At 51.7% G+C, this 27,111-nt stretch overlaps 1 long non-coding RNA gene across 2 annotated transcripts in view; it reads left to right on the top strand.

The window, feature by feature from the left end:
• Positions 1-27,111, top strand: part of LOC113969789 — a 107,309-nt gene that overhangs the window by 19,339 nt on the left and 60,859 nt on the right. The window contains exon 3 of one of the 2 annotated variants that reach the window (XR_003534932.1): positions 10,961-11,019. The exons of the other annotated variant lie outside the window; for it this stretch is intronic. This is a non-coding gene — a long non-coding RNA (uncharacterized LOC113969789). The remainder of the gene's footprint in view (positions 1-10,960; positions 11,020-27,111) is intronic. 2 annotated transcript variants of the gene reach the window in all.

Genomic DNA, 27,111 nt, shown 5'->3' on the forward strand with positions numbered 1-27,111 from the left:
TTTTGTCACCCTGAAATCCCATGCAGGAGTGAGGAGGGGTATCCTGACACTCTCTGACAGCAACTGCTTTTGTGAAAGAACTGGGGAAGTTTCTGTGCTGGGGAGGAGCAGAGTCCCTGAACACAGAAAGGTATGGAGATTGGAGGTGGAAAACCCAGCAAAAAGCCTTTGCTAAAGAGTTAACAGCAATGGCTGGCTGTTAGCTGGCTGTCAGGCTGTGTGTTACCCTTGCGTGGTGACACAAGGTTTCCAGACCTGCTGCTTGTGCTGGGTGGCTTTGGGTGCTGGACGTGCCTGTCTTGGATGTGACCTGCAGGAAAGGCACCACTTGTGCAGCAAACCCTTCTGGTAGTTTTCTGCCTCCTCTTGAATTCACAGCTTTGGCTGTGCCACAGGCCAGGCTGAGCCCCATTTGCAGAGAAGGTCCTTGTCCTTCAGCCCAGGGTTGGAGCTGTGGTGGTGGATGCAGGGAACAGGCTTGTTTGCTTTGTGTGTCCCTCTGCCCTCCTTCCCATTGTCTCCCGTTGCTTCCATGCTGCCTGTCCTCTCTTACCTGAATCCTTGTTCTTTGCCCTTTTTCCAGCAGGAATGCGAGTGCTAACCTGCCTCTCCTGTGTCTTGGGATCTCCTTGCTCTGTGCCTCCAGCATCTTCTTGGTGCCCAGGCTGAAATTCTCCCCTTCTGCCCCAGGAAGTGGAGGTCTCCTCCACCTCGTCTGAGCCTGTTGGAGATGCTTGAAAGGATCGTGGAGTTTCAGCAGGACTCTGTAAAGCCCAGAGGCATCCGGCCTGGCACTGGAGGAATTCAGTCTTCTCATGTTTCTTTTTGCCATGCAGGAAGTCAGTTGGGAAGCTTGTGCCAGATCTGCCATGTGGGAACCACTTTTCCCTGCTGCCCTTTGGGAACCCGGAGTTCAGGCTCACTCAGGGCCACGAGTGGCCAGAGGTGGCCTGGTGGGTCCTTGGGTCCAGGCTGCAGACCCCCAGGACAGAGAGCAGGGTTGCCTCTTGTGATGATGTTTGTTCAATTCCCCATCCCCTGACTCTTTATTCTGGACTGGCTGGTTTAGACGGAAATGTTTCCATCATCACCAAAACGAGCAGATCTGGGTGGTTTTTTTTTTACTGACTTGACATTATCATTCCTCTTTGAGAGGTGGGAAAGGAATAACTGGTTTTCACATCTGTTTCTTTTACAGCTCAGGGAGGAAGGGGTTGGGTTTGCGTGGTAATGTCAGAGTTGTGCTCGGAGACCCTGGGTCTGGGCAGGGAATCTCTGCTGTCCCACAGCCACCCTCCCCAAACTGCTGCAGTACCTGGACATATGTGAGGACTGTGAGCGTTTAACTGCCACGGCAGATGGGACTCAAGACACGTCAGAGCAAATATTTAAAGATCCATTTTTATAAAGCTGCTTTTTGGCCTGTAAACCACCCTCCCCACAGCTCCCAGTGCCCATTGCTGTGAACTCCACTGTTCACTGCTCCTGCTGCTCAGCCCTGCTGCCAACTGGCAGGACCCAGCCAACGTGCTGCCTTGGGTTAGTGCCGGATTTTTCTCCTTTCCCCCAAACCCAGGGTTTTATTTTATTTGTTTGTTTGTTTTATTTATGGAAGGGATTTTCCTGCTCTTGGCAGAGTGGAACAGGAAGCGATTGCTCTAACAAGGGAGGGTGTATCTCGCTTGCTGCCCAGCCCCATCCCTCTCTCCCTGCTCATGCAACAGTTTTTACTGTCTTGGCTGTTGCTGGAGCAGCAACAGAATCTCTTCTGCTGGAGACAGGAGCTATTTCCCAGCCCCTGTTCTAGGACAACTTGGAAGATGGGGACAGGGGATGTTGCTGGAGGGGAACTCTGTGTCTCCCTTTTCTCCTGTGTTACCACCTGAAGGGGTTTCTGGGATCAGATAGACACCAAGGCTCAATCACACATGGCCAGATCCTGGTGGATGTCTTCCTGCTGCCTCAAATTCTTTTTGCAAAAGGCTGAACTGAGGAATGTGTGTCTCCACAGGGTGGCAAGGCTGGGATCTTGTGTCCCCTTTAGCTCCAGAATACATCAGGCACAGGTGCCAGATACCCAGAAATGATCCCTGACTCTTTTACACAACCATGGAGCGCTCTCCAGTTTGCTCTTCCCTTTACTGCTTCATCTTTCAGCCTGGGCCCCATGGAGCCAAGAACTTATGTGGCTGCTAACACGGGCAGCTCTGCTCCTGAATGAGCAAAAGAAAAATAAATAGCATCTCAAATTGCAGCTTGTGTGCAACGGGCCAGATTCCTGCTCTCTTTCCAGCCCTGTGACTTGGGGTAGTTACCTCTGACTTGCCTCTGCAGTGAAAGTAGGATGGTGGCTGGGCCCAGGGATGTTTTGGGATAGACCCAATTTAATCTCCCAGTGCTTTAATTTCTGCCTTGTGTTAAAAGCTGCTCAAACTCTCTGAGGAGAGCTGCTAACATAACTCACTGGTGTCTCTGCAGTGCTTGGAGATCCTCAGATGCGAGCGGTTAATGGTTGGACTTGATGATCTTACAGGTCTTTTCCAACCTAAACGATTCTATGATTCTATGGTTACAGAAGCTTTTAATAGCACTTAACTCCTCTGGAACGAAGTCCAAAGCAAGAGGAAAATCACAGCTGATAAGAAAAGCCATGTTGGTGCACTGGGTTAAACCCAGCATTGTGCCCTCTAATTATGCAGCGGTGGCCTGGGCTGCCGGAGTAACCGGCGAAGACGGGATGGTTGTGCTCGGCTGGAGGGAGCCAGGGCTTGATTTAGTGCCTGTTGAGATCAAGGGGCCTTTGATTTCAATAGGTATTGAATCAGGCACTGCAATATCAAATAGGCTAATCAGATAATAACTTCAGATCATCTGACATGGATTCGTGTCCCAGAGTTGGGGCAGGCGGAGTAAATTGGGCAGCCAGCTGGGCAGGGCTGTGTGAGCCACGGGCTGAGGCCCGTCCCTAATGAATGGGATGTTCAGTAACTGGTGGCAAAGATGGTCTGGTAGCTGGGATGGGGTATGGGCCAGGCACTGTCCTGCCAGGACAGGAGATCCAGCACCGGCCTGTGCCCCTCTCTCAGCTTGTTCCTGGGTGGGAGTTAATGTGGGGGCACAGCTGCCTCGCCATGGTCTTCCCCACAAGGCTGCAGGGAAATCTACTCCAGAGCACCTCCTCCCCCTCCTTCACTGACCTTGGGGTCTGCAGAGCTGTTCTCTCACATATTCTCCCTCCTCTCTTTGGCTGCAGTTGCTCTGGTTTTTTTGTTGGACTTTTTATCCCCTTCTTAAACATGTTATCCCAGTGGTGCTGCACCACAGGTCTGTCTTGGAGCTGGCTGGCATTGGCTCTGTTGGTGATAGGTGAAGCTTCCAGCAGCTTCTAGCAGCTTCTCAGAGAAGCACCCTTGCCATGCAAACCCAATACAGTGCTCCTCAGGCATGTTAGGTCTCCAGGATGCCTATTTGTGCGGTTGTTGCCCTGAGGCTTGAACTTTCTGACCCTGAATCTGTGTTGGCAGGAAACCTGCTCTGTAGCAAGGGGCATGATCCCTTTCCCAGGATGCCCAGGGAATTGTACCCTGCTCCTGTAGGAACATGAGATGTTTGTAATGTTCCTGATCTCTCCTGTGCTGTGTTTTTCTCGGTTGTTTTCATTTAGCAGTGCCTGGGAAGGTGTGTGGTGGTGAGCAGGGCAGGGGGCAGTACTCTGGGTGTCGGGTATGTGTCTAGAGTGATTGTAGCATTACCCACCTCTCCCCTGGTGGACCTCTGCTACCAGTGCTGTGGCTGCTCTGCTGGGAAACCCATGGCTGCTGTGATGTGGCAGCTCAGAAACAGCCCCTCCAGCTGTCGCCTGAAGCCTGGGGTCTCACATCGCTCCTGGCCTTGTAGATGAAAGGCTTTGGATGTGCTGCTTTGCAGGGGTTGGAGCCTGCAAAGCCCAGTTCCTCTGGCTTTGGGTTTTAAATCCAAAGGTCTCATTCTGAAAGCTTGTTCTGTTTTGTTTCTCTGTGGTTGGGAAAAAAATCTTCGTGTCCTGCTCTGTGTGCGTTATACGATGTCTAAGCCGAGTTTGAGCCCCAGCTTGTCCCACGATCTCTGTGGCTGCAGGAATGTTATCTCTGAGGTCTGCACCTGCCCCGACAGACTTGGCTGGAAGTGGGTCAGTAGGTTTAAAAGTTCTGGGAAGATATGTTGTGATCGTATCAGCGTCACACCATAAAAGAAACAGGCTGAAGTCAAATTCAAGGCAACAACAAAAACTCGGAGAGGAACGGAGAGAAGAGGCAGCGGATCAGCAGATGCAGAAATCCCTCTGGGTCCTATCAAGTGTTTTGCCAGTGTTAAATGCTGAGTAAAATATAGTGTCTGAGAGATCAGATCACTGGGTATTCCCTCTGGATGGGGAGATCCTGGGTTGAATATCTCCTTGGTGAATCATCTTCTGGAGCTGTCAGAGCAGAGACCTGGCATGGGGTTATCGCTGTGTCCAACTGGCTGCTGGAGGTGACGTTGCTTCCAGGCTATTTGGGCAATACTACTTGAGGAAGACACATAAATAGCATCATCCTGCTCTCTACTACTAAAGCTCTATTTCCTGAATGCTTGGATTCAGCAACAGCAAACAAAACCCTTCTGGGATGGCCTGAGCTGGGGTTTACAGGGCAAGGGGCAACCAGAGGGGTTTTGGCAGGAGTGTGCTCTGCTGCTGTTGCTTCCAGCAGGGCTTGGAAAAGACCAGCCCACAAAGCTTGCTTAACAAAAACATCTCCTGAATTTGCAAGGCCCATTGAAGGGCTTTTCCAGGTCTTCAGCAGCGTATGGCTGTTTTTCTAGCTCCTTCTCTGTGAGTTGAGGGGTGGGTCACTGGCAGCCAAAAACATAAGAGATCTATAGAGGGGAAAGAAGCAATGGCTAAATGACCTTCATGAAAGATATTGAAGAGCCTCTGTGGCACAGGGAGGTGTCAGGCCCATGTGAGAGAAATTCTACATGGAAAGCCTGTGAAAGGGGTGGTCTGGTTAGATTTTTTTTTTCTTGTCTTTTTACTTTAATCAATGGCAGAGACTCTTCCAAAGTGGGGTTTGGCTGTGAAAAAACTGTCTAATGTTGTATGAAGAACATGGTGGGAGGGAGAGGACTGTGCAGCCTTCATGACACTGTGGTGATGGGTTGTCGTCTCCAAGGCTGGTCTGGGGATATGCTGTGAGGAACCTGTGAGGTATCTGCTGCCCTTCTCCCTTGTTTTGGGGAGTTGTGTGAGCTGTAGCTGGTCTTGGGGACTGGTTGTCTGCATTCTTCATTTGGGATCATTTGAGACAGCCCATGTGGACAGCATAAGAGTTGCAGATGCTCCATTGGAAAAGCTGTGGGATTACTGGGAGGGGGAGTGGGTTTAAATTGTATCTCCTGCAACAAACAGGAGATCACAGGCTGGGCCTCCCTGCCCCTATGGGGGCATATGTTTGAGGGAGAATCCCAACACTCTCTGCTTTACTGGTCCCTGTTCATGTCTACCCAGCCTTGCACCAGGACAGCTGCTATTTAAACACCAAGAGCATTGTCTGAAGCGCTCAGTAAAGCTGGGCTTGGCTGTGCTGGGCTGCTCTGCAACTTCGCTGCTCTGAGTACAGACAGCAAGCTGTTCCTGCGCGTGGGCTACCGGCGCTGCCAGGAAAGCTATTCTCATTCAGGAGAGAGAAATGAGCTGTGCAAAAAGGAGGCACATCTCGTATCGACAGGCATCGCCTGCCAGTTCGACCAGTACATGATGGTACTGCTGCATGGAGCTGGCTCGGGAGGTCTGGTGGGGATGTATTTGATGCAGGTGACCCCTTGGATTGTGCCAGTATTGACAGAGGGTTGTCCTGGCTGCTGTGGCTAAATTGGTATGGCTGGCCCTGGGTTGGATGCTGTAGTGATTCCTTGCAACAGGGACAGAGTGAGACACTGTGATGTGACACAGTAGAGGACACAGTCCCTTGTGTGTCACGTGGGTGTTCAAAGCCGTGCCCCGCTGCTGCTCACAAGGCATTCTCACCTCTTCTGGCCCAGAAAGAACATTGGCGTAGAGATGCCTTGGGCTGCCTTTTGAGCTTCTGTAGTCGCTTTAACGTGTTTCCTCGGGTGGTGTTTGAAGCTTGCTGAGGATGCTGCCCTCACGCTGCACAAGGAAGGGATTTATTTCAGCCCTTTGCTTGCATCTTTCAGGAGGAAATTGCTGGGAGTTTACAAAGAAACGCCGACACAGTCCTTCCTTTTGGAAAAATTTCAGCTCCTGGTGGAGGTGTCTGTGTGTCGAGCAGAGTCCTTGAAGGGTTGGGCGGAGGGTGCTGGAGCCTCTCCACGCTGTAGCTCGAGGGCTCTGATTTTGGGCAGTGCTGGGCTGGCAGGGCGCCGAGCGCAGGGAGGCTCCCTGGGTGCTGGTATCTCCTGCAGATCTGGGATCTGCTCAAGTGTGTCTGCCCCGACGCCAGCCCGCGCTCGGGTCTGCTCTTGGCTGCTCTGATGGTTTGTGTGTCTGTGTGTGTGCCTGCCCTGCGATCCCTTGGCCTGTTTAAGTGTCGGGAGGTTTAACTGTGGGATTGGTTTCACCCCCAGTTCAGCATTGGGGAACAAGATAAGGGGAGCTGGCTCGGGAAGCAGAGAGATTTCAAGCCGTGTCTCTGAAGTGAGAGAGGAAAGCTCAACTTCTGCGTGTCTCATTATGCTGTATTCCCCTTTTCTTCTCCTGAAAAAGCCCCCAAAAGCCATGCAAGGAAGCGCCAGCCATGTCTCACCCTGTAAGCTCCCCATGACAGCCCTGGAGAGGGAGGATACCCCAACTTGGCTCTGCTTTGTGGGACACAACCTCCCTTCCCTCCCCTTTCGGGGGGCTGTGGGGTGCCTTGAGCCAGGGGCTGGCATCCCCCCTGGCCATGGTGGAGGCCCCCGGACCCTGCCGGATGTCAGGGAGCCAGACGGGCTGCCCCGGCCGTCGCAGCTGAGCTCCCGCCCCGAACAATGGGGCCATTGAGGGGCTGGAGCTGGGGGTGAGGCCCGGCCGGGCTGTGGGCTGCGGACAGGGAGGACAGCTGAGCCCGCTTGTTCCACCGCAGCCGAGCTACAGCCCAAAATAGGCACCTGGTGGCCATTTGGAGGCTGGGCCTCTTTGTCCAGAGGCCACGGCTTGTTTGCGCGTGGGGATTTTGTGGAGTATTTATGGCTTGGAGAGGGGGAAGGAAGGAGGGAGCTTGGCAGTTGTGTGACCTTATTTTTATTTGTTTTTTGGTGTTAAAAAGGCAGGACTGCTGGTATTTTTGTCCCCACCTCACACCTTCCCGTAGGTGCTTAGGCTTCCTTGCAAGCCAGGCACCTCTGTCCCGGTGCAAGGGCAAGAGGGTCATTCTGCTGACTGCCGTGATGACTGGGCAATGGGGACAAGGGACAGAGAGGAGAAGAACCTCATGGTGAGGTCGTAGTGCTCCCAAAAGCCCTCGACCATAGCGGGTAAGAGGGATGAGAGATGCCATCAACAGCTGGTGAAGCCACTAACGTGTTTGCCCATCTTCATGTGCCGTCCCAGGTTCCTCTGTGGCTGCCAGAGCCACCTCCTGCCCCATGGAGTGCACGTGGGTGTCTGCAGAGAGCAATTCCCCGTCCTTCCTTGCCAGACCCCCTCTGATCCTCTTTCATGTCACTGAAATGTACTCTGCCTGGCTCTCATAGACACTGAGCATCTGCTGTGCCCAGTGACTCTGAAAATTGTACCTCTTTGTACCCATGCATGGATTTAAGGGCTCGACGTGAGATGTCTGAAGAGGTGGTTGTGGTTTGAGCCCGCTTTGGGTTGTGCTGCTGAAAGCAGGGGTTATGTCTGAGTTGGGAAGGGTGTAAAATTAATGCAATGTTTGGATCAGCTCATTAACTAACTGTGCTGGTCCAAATCTTGCCCTTGGAGGCATGTGTGCTGCTGCCAGAGCCATCAACATAAAGCCTCTCCCCAGCGCAGCCGAGGATAGGATTTGGCCTGTTTATATTCACGGTGCAAAAAGAACCGAAGGATTAATGGCTGATTACTTCTTGGGCCAGCGGGAGCCCTGGGTACCCATCCAGTCTGCAGATAAAATGCAGGGCAGACCAAGACAAAGCTTTGCAACAGAATCCTCCCAATTACCTCACCGATCTCCCCGCGCGCCGTAAAATGCACCGTCAGCTCTGCAGCCAGCTCTGAGCCCGGAGATGAAACGCTCCCAACACTGCTCTGAGCTGCTCTCTGAGGCTCTGTGAGAAAAGCCTCCATCGTTCCCCCTTTGCCTCATCCTCTCCCTGACCTGGGCATCGTTTGGGGGTGGTTGGCGGAGCCTTGGCTGGTCCCTACCTGCCTGTGCATGTGTCTGAGCATCCTATCGGCCCCCCCAGCGGAGCCTGCGCGTTGGATGCAGTTTCTATGGTTACTGCAGCTCCCGGGCCCGGGAAGAGCAGTTGGATGCTGGAGCTGGCAGGACCGACGTCTCCCTCTGGATCAGCCAGAAACTTGACAGGGAGTCGGGTGTGTGCAAGAGAGACAGAGAGGAGGAGAGAAGGAACCCAGGGAAAAAACCCTTGTGTCTTCTGGGTACAGGGGTTGCCCCCAACAGGCTGTCCTCCAAACAAGCTTCAACACAGGGAGGGTGGGGGAAAAAAATAAAAGGGATGATGAGAAAATTGCAGTTCTGGTGCTCACATGAAGGTGACATTTGTTGTAGCATCTCTAACCATCGATTCGGGGATCTAAACACATGGAAGTTTTAACTGCTGCCAGAGCCTGATTATTCTACCCACATTTGTTTTCTCCCAGCCCTTCTTTCCTCTTATTTAATTCTTTTAGGGCTTTTTATCCTGATATTTCCCTCCCTACACACACAGTTTTCCTTCCTGTATCTATATATTTCCCTCCTGCTGGTTAGGCTAGAAGTTCAAGGCATGTTTAGCCCTCACCACACGTGATGTTGGTGGCACTTGGGAATCAACGGGAGTTTTTTGGACAACCCTGCTCCACCATTTCACCAACCCTGCCCCAAATACTCATGGTGCCTACCAAACTGGATTCAAACTTGCAGGCTGCACTTGCAAAGCCCTTTCCAACTCGGCCACTTCACCTCCTCTGAACTGCTGGCAGACAGGGCAGAGCCTCCGAAACGCGTGTGCTGTTTTAGGCATCTCCATCCCTACTGTTATGGGCAGGGTGTGGGGACAGGAATGAAAATAATTAAGCCAAAGGCTTGGGCAATGAAGGGCTCTCGTCCTGACCTGCTTGGGAGGTAACTGGGAGCACAGGTCTCCCTGGGCTTCCCAGGTGAGGAAGGCTGCTCGCCCAGGGAGCTCTCGGTGAGGCCTGAGCCGGTCAGACTGGCTCTCCCATCTCCCCAGGGCAGCTCCAAACACTGGGGCTCTGTCAGGCGAGGGGTTGCAATAGGTTATGGCCATCCCTGACTCAGAGAGGAGAGGGCAGGCAGGCAGGGGAAGGGTTTGCAGAGTTCTGGCAGTTTCCAGGGCTGGCAAGCTGGAAAAAAAAACAACCCCTGTAATGCCAGGAAACTGCACCCTGCCCTGTGCACCAGGGCATTTGTAACTCTGGATGGAGAAAGGATGGAGCATGAGCTGAGCAGCTCTCCTGGGTTTGCATCGAGGACTCTTCCTGCCTCAAAGCAACACTGCCTGGCCCTGCCCACCTTGTGTGTGGGGCCAGCAGCTCCCAGGACTGCAGGGGTGGCAAGTCTCCTCCTCACTCAGGGCCAGCCCAGCTCCTTGCAGAGGGGAGAGGCAGCCGTGCCTGGGGAGACGTTGCATGACTCCTCCTGAGTGTGGCCTAATTTTGAGGGAGCCACTGCCCTTCCCTGACTGTCCAGCCCTTTCCCCTCACCTGTCCCACGCGCTCACATCGCCTCTCACATTCCTGCCCTATGCTGGGCTGAGACCTCACTCACCCAGGCAGAATATTCTGGACTGGTTGGATGGGCAGGTTCCCAGGTCTCAGGCAAGGTTAGGGATGCTTTTCCAGTGAGGTGGTTGCAGTTGGAAAGGCTCTTTCCTCCCTGTGTCTGAAGCTGGATGGGGACCAAGCACTTGTGGTCCTGAGCCTTTCTGTCTGGAGCCCTTGCAAAGCCTGAGCTGGATGCAGTGGGGCTCAGCTCCAGCTTGGGTTTTCCCCATCCCAATAAGGGATCTGAAGGTGATATCTGTGAGACCACTGGGCACTGTGCAAGAACCTCATGTCAACAGTCATCAGCTCACATACCAAAAGCCTTCAGCCACCTTCTGGAGCAAAATAATCTTTTTTTCTTAATTTACCATGATTTTCTTTGAGTTGTGGGAAAGCTGATGGAAGGAAAGGCAGAAATGAGATTCCACCTAATTGAGATTTGTCTCTTTTTTTCAAGGGTGAGAAGGCTGTTGATGTTGGGACGAATTGGTGGCAAAGGCTGCTGAGCAGAGAGGCTTAGGAGGTAGTGTGGTCCCATGGAGCAGAGTAACACCAAGAAAGGTGGAGTCATGTCTGGGGCTATAATATGACTGTGTTTCTGCAGGGGAAACACTGTGGATGTTCCCAAGGGGAGGTCACAGCATCGCTGGCAGCGCTGGATGCTTTGTTGGTACCAATGCTCTGCCTTGCTCCTCTGGGATCCTCTGGGAGGTGGTGAAGCAGAGCAAGAAGGAGCAATTTACCCTAGACCCTGCAGTGTAGACTCCCTGTCCTGCCTTTGCTGGGCTAGCGACAGATGCTGTGGCCCCATCAGCTGTGGAACCATTGCTGGTTCCTGCCAGCAATTCCCTGGCTGCTGCCACCACCGGAGATGTCGGTGGGAGGCAGAGAACAGGGTGTCTGCAGGCCCCCAGCTCTCTGAATCACCTGCTCAGCCCTTTGGTTGCCGGGACTTGCAGCTGCCTAAGCTGTGTTTACCCTTCCCCAATCCCTTTTCTCCCTTTTCCCCAGGCAGACTGAAGCCAGACAAGAAAGGGCAGATGCGTCTCCCCCTCGACAAGTCGCTGCAGGTGAGGCAGGAGCTGCTTGGCACGAACACCTGAGCCACCTGGCCCTGCTGCCGGGTTCACCATTCCGTGCGGGCAGGCAGGAGCAGCGCTGCAGCGGCGCTGGGCAGCTCGCCAGGGAATGCGTGGGAGCAGGGGCTGGGGGATGCTCCGGGGAGAGGGAACGGCCCCACCGAGGATCCTCTTCCCGCGGCTGCAGGCGTCGAGTCGGGACACTCCCAGTCTGGATCAGTGGCTCACGGGCGGCCTTTGGAAACGCGGCATCAGGCCCATAGTTTTCATATTTCCCCTCCTCCTGCCTTACTCCTCGCAGAAGGGAGCCTCTGGAGAACCGGGTCCGTCTGGGAGCAGGGGACAGCAGGGAATAGTGTTTTGCATCGCTGGGGCTGGGCAAGACAGGCCAGGTCTGCTCCTGGCCCAGTAGGTTGAATGGCTCGTGTCTCCTCAGCTGAGCTGGACCCAGACTGGTCCCTCTAAGAGGTGTGTCCTGGCTTGACGTTGAAACTGGCCTCCCCAGAGGGCATCACGTTCCCTGAACGGGATTACACCAGCAACCCATCCACGTGCTTTCTGTGGGTTTCAGTGCACCTGCCTGGGTGGCAGCAGGAGCAACCTCTTGGAGCTGGGTGCAGGAATCCATCTTCAGGAAAGCTGCCTGGAAAGTAGCCTGGTTTTCTGAAAGAACAAAAGCTTTGCTGAAAATAAGATTTTCCCTCCAATCTATTTTCCTTGTCATGAAGGAGCGACCGTGACTTCTGTTGAAGGAAACGAAACCTAGTTTTAGTTCCATGTTCTGAGAAATGTTTGAAATACAATGGAGAATGTCTCTGGATTGGTTTTGAGCCCAGGTAAAGGGCAAAAGCTCTTGACTGATTTATATTTCAAACCTCTCTCGCCCTACTCGTCTGCCTGGAGTTCCAAACCTCAAAGTGCCCAGTTCCAAAGAAGGGAGTATTTGGCACAGGGGCTCATTTGGATTAAATTCAAGGCTGTTCTTATCTGTTTCGGGCAAATGTCATTGGGATCCTTTTGGTGTCACTTTACTGTTCCCAAGTAGGTTCCTCGAGAAACAGTAGGAAGCTGAACATGTACATACATCTCTGAAGCACTCGGGTATTTCCAAGTGATGCAACTTCAGATTCCTTTCCCACCTCCCCCCCTTCCCCTTTGCTTCAAAGCCCTTTTTTTGGCCTCAAAGATCAGCTTGGGTTTGGGGTTTTTTTTGTTACTGTTTTAGACTTCTTGAAGCAGAGCCTTACCTGGGAGGAGGAGGTGGGCAGCCTGGACTGAGGGTGGTGGAGGCAGGGTGGCTGGGGAGATTCTGACCCTTTGGGGAGACCTTGTTCTAGCCTGTAGGTCCATCTGTAACTCTGGCCTGACTGTGAAGTCCTCCCATGGCCAGGATACATCAGTAGGTGAGAAATAACACTAGCTATTTGCATGCAAGCTAAACCCATGGATCAGGCTGTGTAATGTGCTGTTTCATGCGTGAGACCTGTTGCCTTTCCACAAGAAGAACTCCTGATCTGTGTGTTAAAACAACAATTTAAGTCATTTTCTGTTTGGATGCTCCCTAAAACATGGGGTTTGGCCATTGCTCACTGGAAGATCCTGGCTTTCTACATGGCCATCACTTGAAATTGTGTGTGTCAGTGTGACAGTGCAATGTGACTTCTATCTGCCCGGTGTGTGGATGCTCTGGTGCGAGGTTTTGTTTGCTGAGGCTTTCACACAGGCTGCTCTCCCCAAAACCTGCCCTGTCACTGAACATGTGCCAATAAACCAGCCTGGGGAGGGACCATTCCAGTTTCGCTCATCCTCCAGACCTGTAACCAGCTGGCAGCGATGTCAAACATGACTTGTCCCTGCAGACAAAGTCATGCTCAACATCACTGTAATTAATCTGATTCCTCGAGGTCGTGGTTCGAACACAACCTAATTGTCTTTGGGAGGCAACACCCTCTGGGTCACGCGGTGTCTCCTCGCAGGGGTAGGTACTGTGTGAAACCTGGGGAGCAGCTGAGCTCAGAGAGGGCTCCTGACCCTGAGTTCTCCCCCCCAGTGCTGAGGACTCCAAGTGAAGGGTTGGGAGCTGCAGGGGAGCCTTGGTTTTATGTGGGGACCTGCCTTTCTGCTGCCCACCTGCCTTTGCAGCTCAGTGTCCCCAGGAAGGAAAAATGGAGTGAAAACTTTTTTGCTGCTGGGAGAAGAGGCAAACAGCAAGGCTGTGTCCTGTGGTTTACTCCAGCAGGGAAGGAGAAATGTTTTCCCATCTACAAAAATCTTCTGAAAAAAAAAGAAAAATCCTGCCCTCCTGCTGCATAGGACAAACCCTTCTGAAATAACCTGTCAGAAATTTCCAGTGGGGCTCAGGCTTTCTGAGACCTTTTCGGGAATAACCAGAGACAGTGTCTCTAGCCTTTGTGGGCTAAGGGGACCCGCATTTCTCCCCCTTGATGCTCCATATGGGACTGACATGATTTGCTTGCCCTGAAGGCTCCATCCTTCACAGGACAGACTGTGGTGGACTTTTCCTAGGGTCCCACTGTTCCCCATGAAAGCTCTTGTTTTCATTGTGCTGTAACAAGGCCATTGGGGTCATGTTCCCACCAGCTCTGCCCTGTGAAGAGGCAAGTGTGGTGGAAGAGATGGGGAACTCCACTGTCTTGGTTCTCTATTTCCTCTGCTTGGAGACAGCTCAGTTTTTATTTCCTGAGCGGCTACAGTTCATCGCACGGCGCTTTGAGCCTTTGGACTGATTTTGCACACCAGGGTAGGGCCCCAACCTCACAGTTCCTCCTGCTGCCACACTCCTAAAACCCTCTGGGGGGAAGGAGTTTGGGCTCCCTATTTGCAGGGAACAAGAGTCCCGGTGGTGAGGCTGGGATGTGGAACAAGCCGAGCGTTTTGTTTCGTAGCTCCGTACATGGCAGCGTGGCTAAACGCGGAGGCAGATTTCAAGGCACGGTCGTTTAACTACACTGGGAACGTCTGATTCCAGGCATGCTTATTTCACAGATTTTAGTTGCACATTTCCTGGGCAACAGTTTTGCAAATGTAATTCTGCAGGTAGGCTTTGGGGGGCTGAGGGCAGCGGATGCAGCTGGGCGAACGCTCGCTAGCGAAGGAACACGAAAGCCTCTTCCCCCTGTGCCTTGTGGGTTTGGTGTTGTTTTGTTTTCCCCCTTCAAATGAACAGTTGGAAAACATCTGAGACCAATACTGGGATAGAGTGGGAGGAAAGGGAGGTTTTTAAAGTCCTGGTCAAGTTAATGGGAGCAGTTTCCTTTATGGATTATGAATTTGCTTTTGTAGCTTGGCTCTGGTTTCTTTGCAGGGAGCATGGTTTGGCTCCCACTGTCCTCAGCAGAAGCAAAGCTGGACCAAAGTGGCCCTTGGTGCAAGACAAACTTGGGATTCAGGTTTATCTTTCAAGGGGCCTGTTTTGTTGCCTGTTAGTGGGTCAAATTTTGTAGCTCTGACTCAGCCTGAACTTTCAGTGGCTTTTGCACCTGGAGATTTAAATATCTATCTGCAGGGGAGGTGAGCACCAAACAGCATCCCTGGCTGCAACTCCTTAAGACGTTACTTCCCCCTTTACCCCCTCCAGCTGTTTATTATTTCCCTCCTGCTGCTGCTTACCACCTCCACGGTGAGTCAGAAGAATGGGACATGAATGCTCCCACCTCAGCCGCTTCAGCACAAAGTCTGGCAGCGGCTTCCTTCCAGCTGCTGGGGAAAGGGGGTTTAGGCAGAGCTGCCAGCCTTTGCCCAGGAGCCTTGGAGGAGAGTGCGAGAGCTGTTCCACCGGCGCTGCGCCGGCAGCGGGAGCCTCCGGCACAAGGGAGCAGATGAACAAGCTGCCGGGGGTGGCAGCGGTGGTGATAACATCTGGACCCACCCGAGGAGAGCACATCTCCCGATGCTGTAAGTGCAGGGTTGGGACCTTTCGCCGCTGAGCAGCCTCTGCTCCCACTGAGTTCAGCAAGAGTTCGGGGTGCTCAGCCTCTCGCAGGAGCGGGGTCGTGCAAGCCGCTGGCACTGGGTTTGATAGGAGCTGCACCTGAGGGAGCGCGCTGGGACTGCTGCCTGCCGGGCTGGGCGAGTCCCTTTGGGATGGCTCCTGCCAAGTTCGCAGACAAAATGCAAGAGGGAGTCCACTGGAGCCAGCTGTTGACTGGAATGGAATAGTTTTAAAAAGAGAATTGCTGTAGAAGCCAGGAGTCCCAGGGGAGCTGGAGCCTCTCCCCACCTCCCTTTGCTGGCTGGCGGGGGGCTGCGAGCAAAGCACCCCCATCGCTCCGCGCAGGGCTCCGCGGTACAGGCAGCCTTGTTGCCTTGCCGCAGCCAGGGAGGCATCGCTGCTCTGTCAGCCCCCTCTTCCCTCCCTTTCATCCCTCTCCTCCTCCCGTGTCCCCCCGAGTCCCCCCTCCAGCCTCAACCCGACTTGAAAAATCTCAAGGCAAATCCTGCTAAATAGGGAGATTTCGCCCGGCTGCGTCCCTGCCCTCCCTGGTCTCTCGCTCCCTTTGCCGTTTCTGGCCTGCTGGGTTTTGTGTTTCAGTTGTTATAAATAAAGCTCCAGGCACTGATTTGGGTATACAATGACACCTTGTGTTATTAGACAGCACAGGACAGACTTTGCAAGGGGAGCCTGCTCGCCCGCCCTCCCTCTCCTCTGCTGCCTGCGGTCTGCGGGCAGCCTCCGCGGGCTCCGGGGCGGTGGCAGCAGGTGCTTCTGCCTCCCTGTCGCTGCCTAAAATCACAGCCCCCCAGGAAAAAAACCCACCCCAGAGGATCCTGGCCCCTGCTTGGACCGGGTTGGGTTTAAATATAGGCGGCGGTGGTGGAAATTTCTGCACTTAAAGAAGGGAGTGTGGCAGAGAGTGATGCGGACAGTCTGCGCTTCCCCAGTTTTGTGCCTCCAAAAAAGTGGGTGGGAAGTGTTTGCAGGGGTTAAGCCAGGGATGTCATTGTCACCCCTCACCTCAGCCCTGCTGGGGGTGACCTGAGCTCACCCTAAATGCCCAGTGCCGTGGTGCTGGGCAGGATTTCACCCTGCAGCTGTGTCACCCGGCTCCTTCCCTGCCTGGCTGTTGGGTGCCTGGCAGAGGTGGGGGCTGAGCATCCTTCCACCCCAGGCTCACCCCATCCCCACATCGCATCCTCAGCCCCCAGGAAGGGCTTTGTGAAAGCCACCTCATGCCAGCCACCCTCTTGTCTCTTGTTCCCTTGGGCACTAGCACTGGCTGGAGTGGGAGAAACTGAGGCAGATGTTGAGTCACACGTGCCTGTTTTTTTGCTCTCCCTCGGTATTTCCTCCCTCACTTCGACACTGAGATTTGGGGACAGGACCCTGGGGCAGCTTTTTTGAGTGATATCCTGTGTTTCACTGGTCATCTCTCTGCAGGGAAACAGCGAGAGTCTTTAGGTGCCCATGTTGTGGAAAATTTGAGGCAGCAATTTAAAGGCTGAGAAATAAAAGTCCAGCCTGCAGAGTTAGGAAGCCTCCCATCGGGGCTAAGTTGACTTATCCAGATTATTTTAATTCTTTCAAAGACTTTTGGAAGGGGAGCTTTTGGGCACATTGCTAAGGAGTTCTGGTTATTGCAGTTTTACTGACAGTTTTGGGCACTATTTGAAGTCAATGAAATATCAAAGATGAATAATTTCCCCTTGAAAACTATTTCTGTGGGTTTTTTTGTTTGGTTGTTTTTTTTGTTGTTGTTTTTGTTTTAGTTGTTTGGGGTTTTTTTTCCCTTCTTTCCTGTCACCCCTGGATTTCTGCTGTGAAGAAAGGGTATCCCAAAACCTCTTTCTAGCTGGACGAATGGTGCTTTGCACTTGCTGGCCATGTCACCATGGCCATAAAAGCAGGCTGGGATTGCTGTTTACAAATTTCTCCTGAGTAAAAACATGGGATGGGGTTGGTGCCCGGATTACTGCTGGTCTTCCCCTTCCTCCCCACCTCTTGTAAAAGAAAGAACATGTAGCACATGGGGGTTTATTTTTGTGGTCTTTGTTCATTGGACTGGGGAGATGCAGACCTAAGGAGAAGGTACTAAAATACCCTCTTTTCATGGTTTGGATGCCCATGTTACTTTATAAGGTAAATAACCCAAACTATCCAATAAAATTCCAACACTGTGCATTAATAGAGTAATGGAGATATTTAACGTATGCAGTAAAGCTGCTATTCCAGAGCCCTAGGCCTGCTTTAGTAGCTATAACAGGAGTGAATAAGATCTTTTCCTGCTTTTATTTATACACATATAATATCAAATATTACTGAGTTGTTGCTTGTTAATGTTAGCCAAAGGGGTTAAGAGAAATAAAAAGGGATTTTGGAACCATATCAGGGGAGAAAGAGCAAAAGTAGGCCCATTAATAAATGAGGGAGCTGAATTCAGCAATGATATTGAAGTGACTAAGTTACTGAGCTGCTTTTAAAATCAGTCTCTGGTAAAATCAGTGGAGACAATTAGGAGACCTTGTCAGATACAATCAAGGGCTCCCAAACAGAAGAGCAGCCCATGAGGAAATAGAGAGGCCATGAGGAATAGGGGAATGAAGCCAGTGCCTGTTGAAGTCAGAGGAAAGGCTGATGCTGAGTCTGTGTGGCTGTCACAGGAATGTTGTGCTGACAGGTCAGAGATGTCCCTGCTGTGGGATGGGAGCTCACCTCTCACCTAGGGCATAGGAGAAATGTGGGATGGGGTAGGAAAGCCTGGGGCAAGGGGGATGAAGGGAGAAATATACATTGGACCAGGCACTTTCCATCTGTCCACGTGGTAGAATTCTCTAGTGAAGGAGCAGGGTTGGCAGCAGGAGAAAGTCGGTGTTTAACACTTCCAGCAATGCACCTGAAGTTGAAAATTTGCTCCTATGTTGTCTGAGCTGGTGCTGTTGGAGGTGTCAGGACTGTGGGAAGGAGCATGGCATGGCACATGAAGGGCTTATTGGGGGTCAGAGCAGCCCAAGGGAACTTAATGGACACAACACTCCATGGCTGGTTCTGTCCAGGGCCTCCAAACCTCTCACTGGAGACACAGAGCCATGGGTTGAAACGCTGCAGTGAGTTCCTGCAAGTGAAAGATGTAGGTGACCAGATATAGACCGAATGATGGGAGCACCCAGCACCCATTTGAGGGTCACATCCTCCATCATGGGCTTTTTTTCAGGATGGTCCAGGTCACTGTTTACATCCTTCTCCTACATCATAGTGAAAGTTTTCATTAGATGCAGAAAGGCAGTGAAGTCGAGGAGGAAAGGAAAAGCCTGGGAAGGCTTGCTCTAGGAGGGCAGAAATAACCATGCCACCTGGAAAATGCCAAGTGGATGTAACTGCAACAGAGATCCAGAGGGAAAGAACTTCTTACAGAACAGCTGAAGAAGGCTTGGAATAAATATCACCCCAGGACTGGAGAGCACTGGTCTAAATGATGTTCTTGAGGACCCAGCTCTGAAGCTGGCTGTGGTCTCACAAAGGCTAAAACCTTCTGTTGTGTACATCTTGTGTAAGTGCAAGATCTGCCTTTTGATATTTTTGGGGCAACAGATGCTGAGGCCACGTGTCAGACAGCCCTGGAGACTCTACCCTGGTTCCTTCTCTCTTGCTTGTGTTCACAGCACTTTTCCAGTGTCCAAGTCTGGGCTCTGCAATGACATCCAAGTGTAAACCCACTGGGAAGGGATTTGGAGTAAAGCACTGCAATGACACGGAGCAGGGGTGTCCAGGATGCAAGAGAACAACTGCAGCCCTGGGTGCAGTCCTTGGTGAATTGATGGATGGCAGAGACTGTAGTTGTTCTTTATAAAAGAAGGGTGTAAAAGCAAAGAAAGAGGCTTGGGGATACCCAGCCTTTAAAATGTCAAGTGAAGGTGGGAGTGGTAGGACTGAATCACACAAAGAAAAATGGAGACTGAATAGTGGTTAAAAACCCAGCAAATGAGGCAGCAGCAAGAGAGCAGCTCTCAAACAACAGGCTGGCAGTGCCAGCTTTGACTTGTTTTAGGCACAGTTATGAGAAGCTCTCAGATTTAGAGGTGTTTTGCAGGAATGTGGTGAAGGGGTAGGTTTGCTCCAGCCTTTTCTCATTCAATTGCCCTGAATTCCTTTGGCTAAACTTGTTGTCATGAGAGGAACTGGTTCTTGTGGAGCTCAGCCAGGGCTTGCAGCTGTGTGGAGGGTGGGAAAGCTCCCGTGGAGTTCCCCAGCTCCTCCTCGATGGGAGGCAGGTTGGGTGGTTGGTTTGTTTGTTTATTTTGGCGCAGAAGGATGAGATTTGGGGATCTGAGTTTGATTCCTAGCTTGTGGGCTGTTAAGTAAATAACAAAATCTCTGTTCCTTGGCTTTCCCAGCTCTGTAATGGGGTTAAGGACCTTCCCCCTCCCTGCTTTGTTGTCCCGTGGTCTCATCCAGTGCCCACTCCAAGTGCTGGGATGGCTCCTGCTTCCCTGGTCATGAGTTAGATTGACCTCCAGGTTAGAAACTCTGAGAGGAGAAAAACTAGGACAGTGCAGCCCAGATCTCTCTAAAATCTGTGTTCCTACTAACTGCCCAAAATCACCTGTTGAAGAATGCTGGATAAGCAGCTTCTGAGTGTTATGTGCTTTATTTGTTACAAAATATGAAGGAGGGGAATTGCTGGTGGGGTTTGAAGAGATTCCCCTGGAAACGTAAAATCATAATTTCTTGATTATTTTTTTTAATGATTTTGGGACTAAGAGGATCGTTGGAACAACAGCAAGACAAGCAATCCTTTCTCTGAAGGTATGAGACACAATTACGATTCCCATGTGGCTGAGAGCCCGTCTAGTCAATGAAGGGGTGAACACTAGAGAAGTGTCCACAGTGTTGGGGAGATGCATCAGCTCCAGCTCTGCTGGCTTTTACTGGAGTCTCATAGAGGTTGCAATTCCACACTCAGCCCTTCCCTCTGCTTTATCCCATCCGTGTTCCTCTTTCCTCTTTCTCTTCAGCTATTTAGTCTAGAAAAAATCCTAATGCATTTTTTAATGTGGCTTCCCTGCATGCAGATTTCCTTTCTCTTCTCTGTGCAGACACTTTTCATCCTCTCAGTGTCCCTGAGCTGTGCCCTGTGTCCCACAGCCCACACTGGCCATGGTGGCTTTGCCCTCCGTGCTGGAATGCCGACAGCCAGCGCTTTCCTCACACGTCACTTCTGAGCCTCAGTGCCTTTCCTTCCCCATCACGTGACTAGAGTTTGTGGGAATCTGTTCTGGTTTAAGTCGAAAATATGCATTTGAGACAGAGAGGGTGGGAGAGAGGCATGCAGACCTCACCCCTCAAAGCCCAGCCCATCCACACTCCCAGACTCCTTCCAAAAGGAAAGTCAGAGAAGAACCACCTGATCCCTGTTTCTTCCAATTCTCATAATTTACAATCAGCCTTTTGGGCTGCTCTTTGATGAGGGGCTGCCCCATGGGGCTAAAATTCTGTAGGACAACAATTTTCAGTGGTTTGTACACCTTGCCTCCTCCCTGGAGCTGTGGGAGCAGCTCATGGAGGACAACGGCATGTTGGCCTCAGTGGCACCAGACACACTCAGTCTCATGTGTGCCCATTTTACTGGTTGGAAACATCAAATAATGAGCTTTGTCTCTGCATGGGTGACCTGCCTGCAGTGCCTGTGTTCCTGGCGTTGTCTCCTCTTTCTGGGTGGCCCTGTGTGGGTGGACAGCTGGGGAAGCCACCCACCTCTGTGAGGTGATAAATCCTGGACTTGCAGAGCCACTAGCACGTGGCTGAATTTTGCCAGATTTGGTCCCTTTTCTCTTGGCTGGGTGTATGTGTGACCTGAAAATGTCCCCAGGAGAAAGTGTCCAGCTCCCCTACAAAGGAGTGCGTCGCTCTTTATGTCTCAGTTCACTTTCCTATTTAAACACCCCTCGCTGCCAGGGCTGACAAATTCCCTGGGTGACCCCAAAGGAGGTGGCTGCCCGGTGTCACCGTGGGGGGTACCCGTTCAGGACACCCAGCAGGAGCCCAGAGCCTGCCCAATCTGCCACCCCGTGCTGCTCCCTGCTCCAGCCCGGCTCAGCCGGGAGCTGGCTGGTGAGCCAGGGAAAAAAGAGGCTGCAGCAAAAGATGGAACAAACAGAATTTTTTTTTGCATCTAGAGGGGGAAGCACAGAGCTAAAAATAAAACGGGAAGATCAGTATCTGTCAGGCTGACGGCGGATTGGCTCTGTGGAAATGCATGTAATTACCAGGCTGTAGGTAGACATTTGCATGGAGCGAATAGCAAGCTACCGAGACAAGGTTACGCTTTAACCTTTAAGTCCTGAATCTGCTGGAAAACTAAGACAGAACTGCGGGAAATTAACTTAAATTAATCGAGTCGCTGTGGCTGAGCCACATGTTACTTCAGTGTGTGTCACTTCATGGCACACAGTGTCTTGCTGCCCCTGTGCCCTGGCTCCCGGAGGAGGGAGATGCTTTGGAAGCAAGTTTGGCATGCGTGGATCTCTCCCTTGCTTGGGGATTCAACTTGACTGGGAAGGGGAGCTGTGGATTTTTGTGGTCCGTGTGCCTCCTTTATTAGCATCCTTTGAGCTGGCAGTCTCCAAGTGGGTTGAAGGAATTTGGGCAAAGGGATCTGTCCTAGGGGATGCTGAAGGATTGAGTGGTGGGTGCAGGTAAAATGCAGCCATGCTGCTCCACGGAGGGCCAGGGAGGGGATTTGGTTGAGGGGATAGATATTCTGTTGAGTGCCTAGAGCCTGAGCTCTGTGTGCAGAACTCTGCAGGCACCATTCAGTGCTGAAATTGTACGGATTAGAGCAAAGATGGTTCTTTTGTGCGTGTTTGTGGGTGTGCAGCGCCTAACACAGTGAGTGCAGAACTGATCCGGTGAAAAACACACAGAGCAATGAAAACCATGCTTGCAATGCTCCCACTCTGAGTTCCCATTGATGTTCCTGGTGCTTTTGGGTTCCATGTTACCTGCTTCCCCTCTCTTGCTGCGGGCCATCATCCCCAGGTCAGACAGCACTGTAGGGCAGGAGCAGTCTGGGGATGTGTGATGGGAGGAGGGAGACTCCTTAAAGGAGGAAAGATGGAGATGCCATGGGTATATTTCTCATTCCCAGCTGGCACAACCACTAGTGCTGCTGCTGCTGTGGGATGCAGGTATGAACAGCTGAGTCAAGCTGAGGATGGAGGGGAAGTGGGCTGAAAAACACGCGGCTTTGAAGCCTGCGGTGACACTTTGCCTTCTGTTGTCATCATGCTGCCTTGAACTGTGGATGTGGTTTGGAGAATCCCAGTTTTTCCAGCCTCTTTGCCTCTTTGTTGGCCAGGCAATGCTTGTTTCCAAAAATGCTGCCTTCTTCCCTCTAGCTTGGGGACAATCTTGTCCAGTGTATCGAAGCCATTGCTTGGCTCACTCTGGTTGTGCTTCTGTGCTGTGTAGCAGAAGCTGAAAGTAGAAACAGTGTGGTGGGACCAGCTGGTGCAGAGCACGACCACTCACCTCCCCAAAGGGCTGGGCCACAGGGAGCTCAAGCTGCTCTGTTGGCTCCCCATCAGCTTCTGAATCCAATTTAAGGTTCTGGCCCTAATCTTCAAAGCAACTAATGGAGGAAGTGCCAATGGCATCAAAGGCTGAATTTTGTTCTGTCAGCAGCACAGGCAGCTCCTCTGAGACACTGCAGAGCATGAAGGCTGGGATGAAACCTGGGAGAGCAGTCGCAGCTGGCCAGGATGTGGCAAGGGTGGCCAGTGGTCAGGGCTCTTGGCCCAGATTCTGGGATTTTGAAGTTGATTCTTTGCTCTGTGTGACACTGGCCTGAGGTTCAGGTGCCTGAACACCATGAAATCCTCAAACCTGATGCTTTGAGGAGTTTATGCAGAGGGAAGCTGGGGCTTTGTCTCTCTGCCTCTAGTGACCCATCTGTGAAACACAGATAAGTGCTGCCTCATTTCTTGGGGTGGTCAAAGGATAAGCACCTTGGAGACTGCAAGACCTGTGAATTGGTGACATCCTAGGATGTACTTTAGGCATGAGAGGGAGCAGTCTTCTGGGTGAGTCTGGGCAAATCTGCACAGTCCTTATCGTTAGGGAACAACTCATCCTTTTGCTCTTTCATCCAAATGAGACCTTCATCCCCCAGCCAGCAGGTATCTTGTCCCCAAAGGCAACACTGCTAGAGACTGCACAAAGCCTGGAGGATGCTGTGGCATCTTATGGAAGGTACTTGTGCTCCAGCAATGACCTGGGATAAAGCCCACAGACTTTCTGCCTGGCTGTTGGGAGGTGGAGGATCAAATTGTGGTGATCAAGGTGCAAGGTTTGGCTCTCTGTGTGTTGAGTCCCTTTCTTGCCTTTATCTGCTGACAAAAAAGAGTTAATATAGATGTACATTAGCTCAGGGGAAGTTTTGCTTCGTGACTTCTTCAAATGAGAGTGTGGTGTAAAAGGGATATGAGGTTCAGATCTGCCATTGTCCTTTGTTCTGAAATCCAGCTGTCCTCTGCCTACTGTGTTGGAGGGATGGGGGAACTGAGGCAGCTTCACCCATTGACAATATCATTGTCTTAGAGTTGTCCTGGAGTCAGATCTTGGAAAACTTTCCCTTCCCAAAGAGCACCAAGCTCCTTGGAAATCTTGCTTTGATAGTTTCTTCCCCCCTTTTTTGGAAATCCCTCTCCTAGATGCCTTCCTGTTTGAACTCACTGTTTTTTCCAGCCCTTCAGCCAGTGGTGTTTTTAACTCAGGGTGCAGCCTAGGGAAAAAACCTGGAACACCCTGTCTGAACTACAAGCTTCCCCTGTGTGCAGGAGACAGACCTTGAAGGAAGCCAGTTGTGCCCAAAATTCACCCTCTTGTTTTTCTGGCTCTGTCAGTTGTCCTGATAAAAGCTAAGGCCTCTCCCTTCTCCCTCTCCCTGACTGCCTTCGATCCATGCTCTTTTCTTTGGATGTTGGTTCCTCATCAGTAAGCAGCAAGCAGGAGCCCTTCCCTCGTTACAGCAGCACAAGGCGGAATTTAAGGCAGCCGGATCTTTTGCAGGAGAAGGGGAGTCTGGAACAGTTTTTGGAGAGGGAGGTGCTGACAGTGGGAATGACCACCAGCCTTCCAGCATGCCTTTGTTGAGCATGTATGAGGAAAGGTTTGTCCCTGTCACTTGTCCCTCTGTGGTAACAGGCTGCTTGTTCCCACAGGCTTTACCATCATTTTGTCACCTCCTTCCTGGGTTCCTGCTCTTGTCGATTGTTCGTGAAGTCCTGTGGGAATTTAATTGTCCCTGGAGTCCCAGCCACAAGACAGTGCCTTGGGGCATGGGGGGACAGCAGAGGAGGCTCCTGCTATGTTCTCTCCATGGCTGCTCACATGCAGAGGGATGAACCGCTCATGATGCATCTCTGGAAACTGCTGTTCATGGTGCACTGGTCTGGGGCACCTTCCAGTTGACTTTTAAATGCCGGGCTGCCAGCTTGGTGTGGGGAAATCCTTTGGTCTGGTGTGCCCATATCTGCCTGAACTAGCTTTAAATTAGTCTGAGTAGCAGGGCATAAAGGACTGGGTGTCTTAGTTAAGACCAGGTTTACCAAGCTCTGTCCCTCTCTGAGTGAGCACGAGCTCTACCCCTGGCCTTGCTGCAGCTGTGCCAGGCAGTGCTCTGGAGGTACCCATTGCTAGGTGTACCCATCATTAGATCAAACTAGTCACCAGGATCACATTCCAGTGCTTTAAACCTGTGCCTTGACAAGCCTGGGAAAGCTGGAGTGCTGTGGAAGCACAGCTGGCTTGGTCTGAAGCACCCAGCTCTCAGTCCAGTCTCGTGTTGGGCGTCCTTGCGGCTTTGACGCAATGCTACATCTTTGTTTTTGTGGAAATGAATCAAAAGAATGAGGGGAAGTGCTTACAGACCCATTTTTAATGAAGATCCTGATGTGCAGGCTGATCCTTTGTCCAGATACGAACGTATTTATGCCGGTGGCACCTTGCCATTCATACAGCAACTTACACATTTTGTAATGTGATAGCAGTGTGTACAAGTGAGGCTGGAGCACAAAAGACTGAGGGATCAGGGTTTGGCCTTTCCTTCCCCTGTTCTTTGTGGGGCTACACGGGTTGATACCAGTTGGGGAGAGGGTGCCTTTACTTTTCCTAGACTTGTTTTAGAGGAACACTAAGTTCCAGTATTTGGTGTTGGTTGTACCCCCACAGTATCGTTGTGTTAGGGGTGCCTGTTGTGATGAAACCCTGAGCTTCACTGCAGCTGAGATGCTGGAAAGAGGTTGAAAATCCCAGCTTTCATCTTTTGTCACAAATAGTATCTGAAGGAATTTGGACTATTTTTGTTGTTTGTTTTTGTTTCTCCCCTCCCCTTTTAACTATGCACCTTAGCATTTTCTGTGGGCCCCGTCACTGGGATAGCTCCACTTGGACTTTGAAACAGATGACTCAGCTTCATGGTTATTTAGAATAGTTTTAAGTTATTTTTGCTATCCAGCCCCATTTTCTATCATCATGCTGCAATTACTGAAGTTCCAGCTCTGCAGGGGAACACTTACTTCTTTTAAACAAATGGTTTCCTTTGGAATTAAAAAACTTCGTTTATGGAAACATTTCTGTGGGCTTTTGATTATTAATTTATTATGAAGGGCCTAATTCTATTTTATTAAAAATACAAAATCTCAATTTTAGCAAACCTAAATTTGGAAGCGCCTTTTGAACCAAGGCAGCTCCTTCAACATGGATTTGGTGCATGTGTGTGTGTGTGTTTCTTTTTAAATGGTAAGTCTGCCTTCCGCTGGCGCTGCGATATGTGGTTAATCCTGTTGGGCTTGATCTGATCGGGCTGGAGCTGGAGCTGAGCAGAGCTGAGTATCGGCGTGGGAGATCCCATCTCTGCTGGGAGGGCAGCCTGGCCTGGGGCTGGCTGACACCCCCTGCCCCTGAGCTGCTCGCTCTGCCTGCCAAAGCCACAGGCTCAGCCCTGGGTTTCAGTGATCCTACCTGTGCTGGGAAGGGCTTTGTCTATAAAAAAAAAGGAAAAGTGTTTGCTGTCTTGTTGTGATCCATAAATGTGATTTTTAAGCTGTGGCAACTGTGTGTGGAGACTGCTCAGACCAAGTTGATTTCAAGTGGGGTGGCACAGGCATTTTTAGTCCTTTCACATGGGGTGATGTAACACCTGGTTGCTGTTTTCTCAGAGGTGAATGTGCTGGTACTGGCTCTGGAGGTGACGTGCCACCTCCTGCCCCAGCTCTTGGGGACTGATGTGCTGGTTGTGCCTTGTGTGGGAGAACAGAGCCCAGATCTCTCCAGGGGGTCAAGAGATCAGGAGATCAAGAGAAACCAGGCTGAGAAAGGGGCTGGGGAGAGCCAGGACAGCTGAGCTTTCTCAGTGCACCCCAAGGCTGCCAGCTGGCTCTTGATGGGTGAAAGCACCCGTGTGCAAGTCCTGCCTCTGAGTCGTGGGGGGATCCACACTGAGAGACCTGGGATCCAAACCTCATCCTGAGGAATTCCTCCTCTGCCGATGCTGATGAGAAACCCTCCTCACCACCATGATTTCAAAGGCTGTGAATGGAGGGACTTAACGTGCCCCCTCTCTGGGGTGCAGAATAAACCTGGCCAGGCTGTGGCTATCCCGGGGTCCCCCACGGGACCCTGCTGAAACCATTGTCCAGGGTGTGGGGCTGTGAATGGCAGGGGACATCTGACTCTGCGGAGCCTGGGGCTGTGCTGGCTGCCGGGAGCTCTGGTGGCTTTTGGCAAGCACTGAGGATGGTCCCCTGCCTCTCCATCAGGCCATGGGAAGGGGAAGAGAAGGGCTGCGTTCCCAGGGATTTTTTAGGGTATCGCTGTGATTTTTTTTTTTTTTTTTTTAGGGAGGGACGGGTGCTGCATTTAGATGCTTGGCCTTAGGGTGGATTCCTCTCTTCCCACTGTCTCTGGGCTCTCGAGGAGCCTCTTGGCCATAGCAAGGAAGGGGTTAAGGCTTCCTCGCCGGCCTGGGAGCTGCTGCTGGCTGCCTGTTGCCCTTCCGGGGCTGCCGGGCTGAGGTTTGCTGGTATGTGTGCAATGCGGCGCTGGCCGGCCAAGAGCACCCAGCCCTT

This window comes from Neopelma chrysocephalum, unplaced genomic scaffold (genome assembly GCF_003984885.1).
Source record: "Neopelma chrysocephalum unplaced genomic scaffold, ASM398488v2 Primary Assembly neopelma1_74, whole genome shotgun sequence".
Taxonomy (NCBI): Eukaryota; Metazoa; Chordata; class Aves; order Passeriformes; family Pipridae; genus Neopelma; species Neopelma chrysocephalum.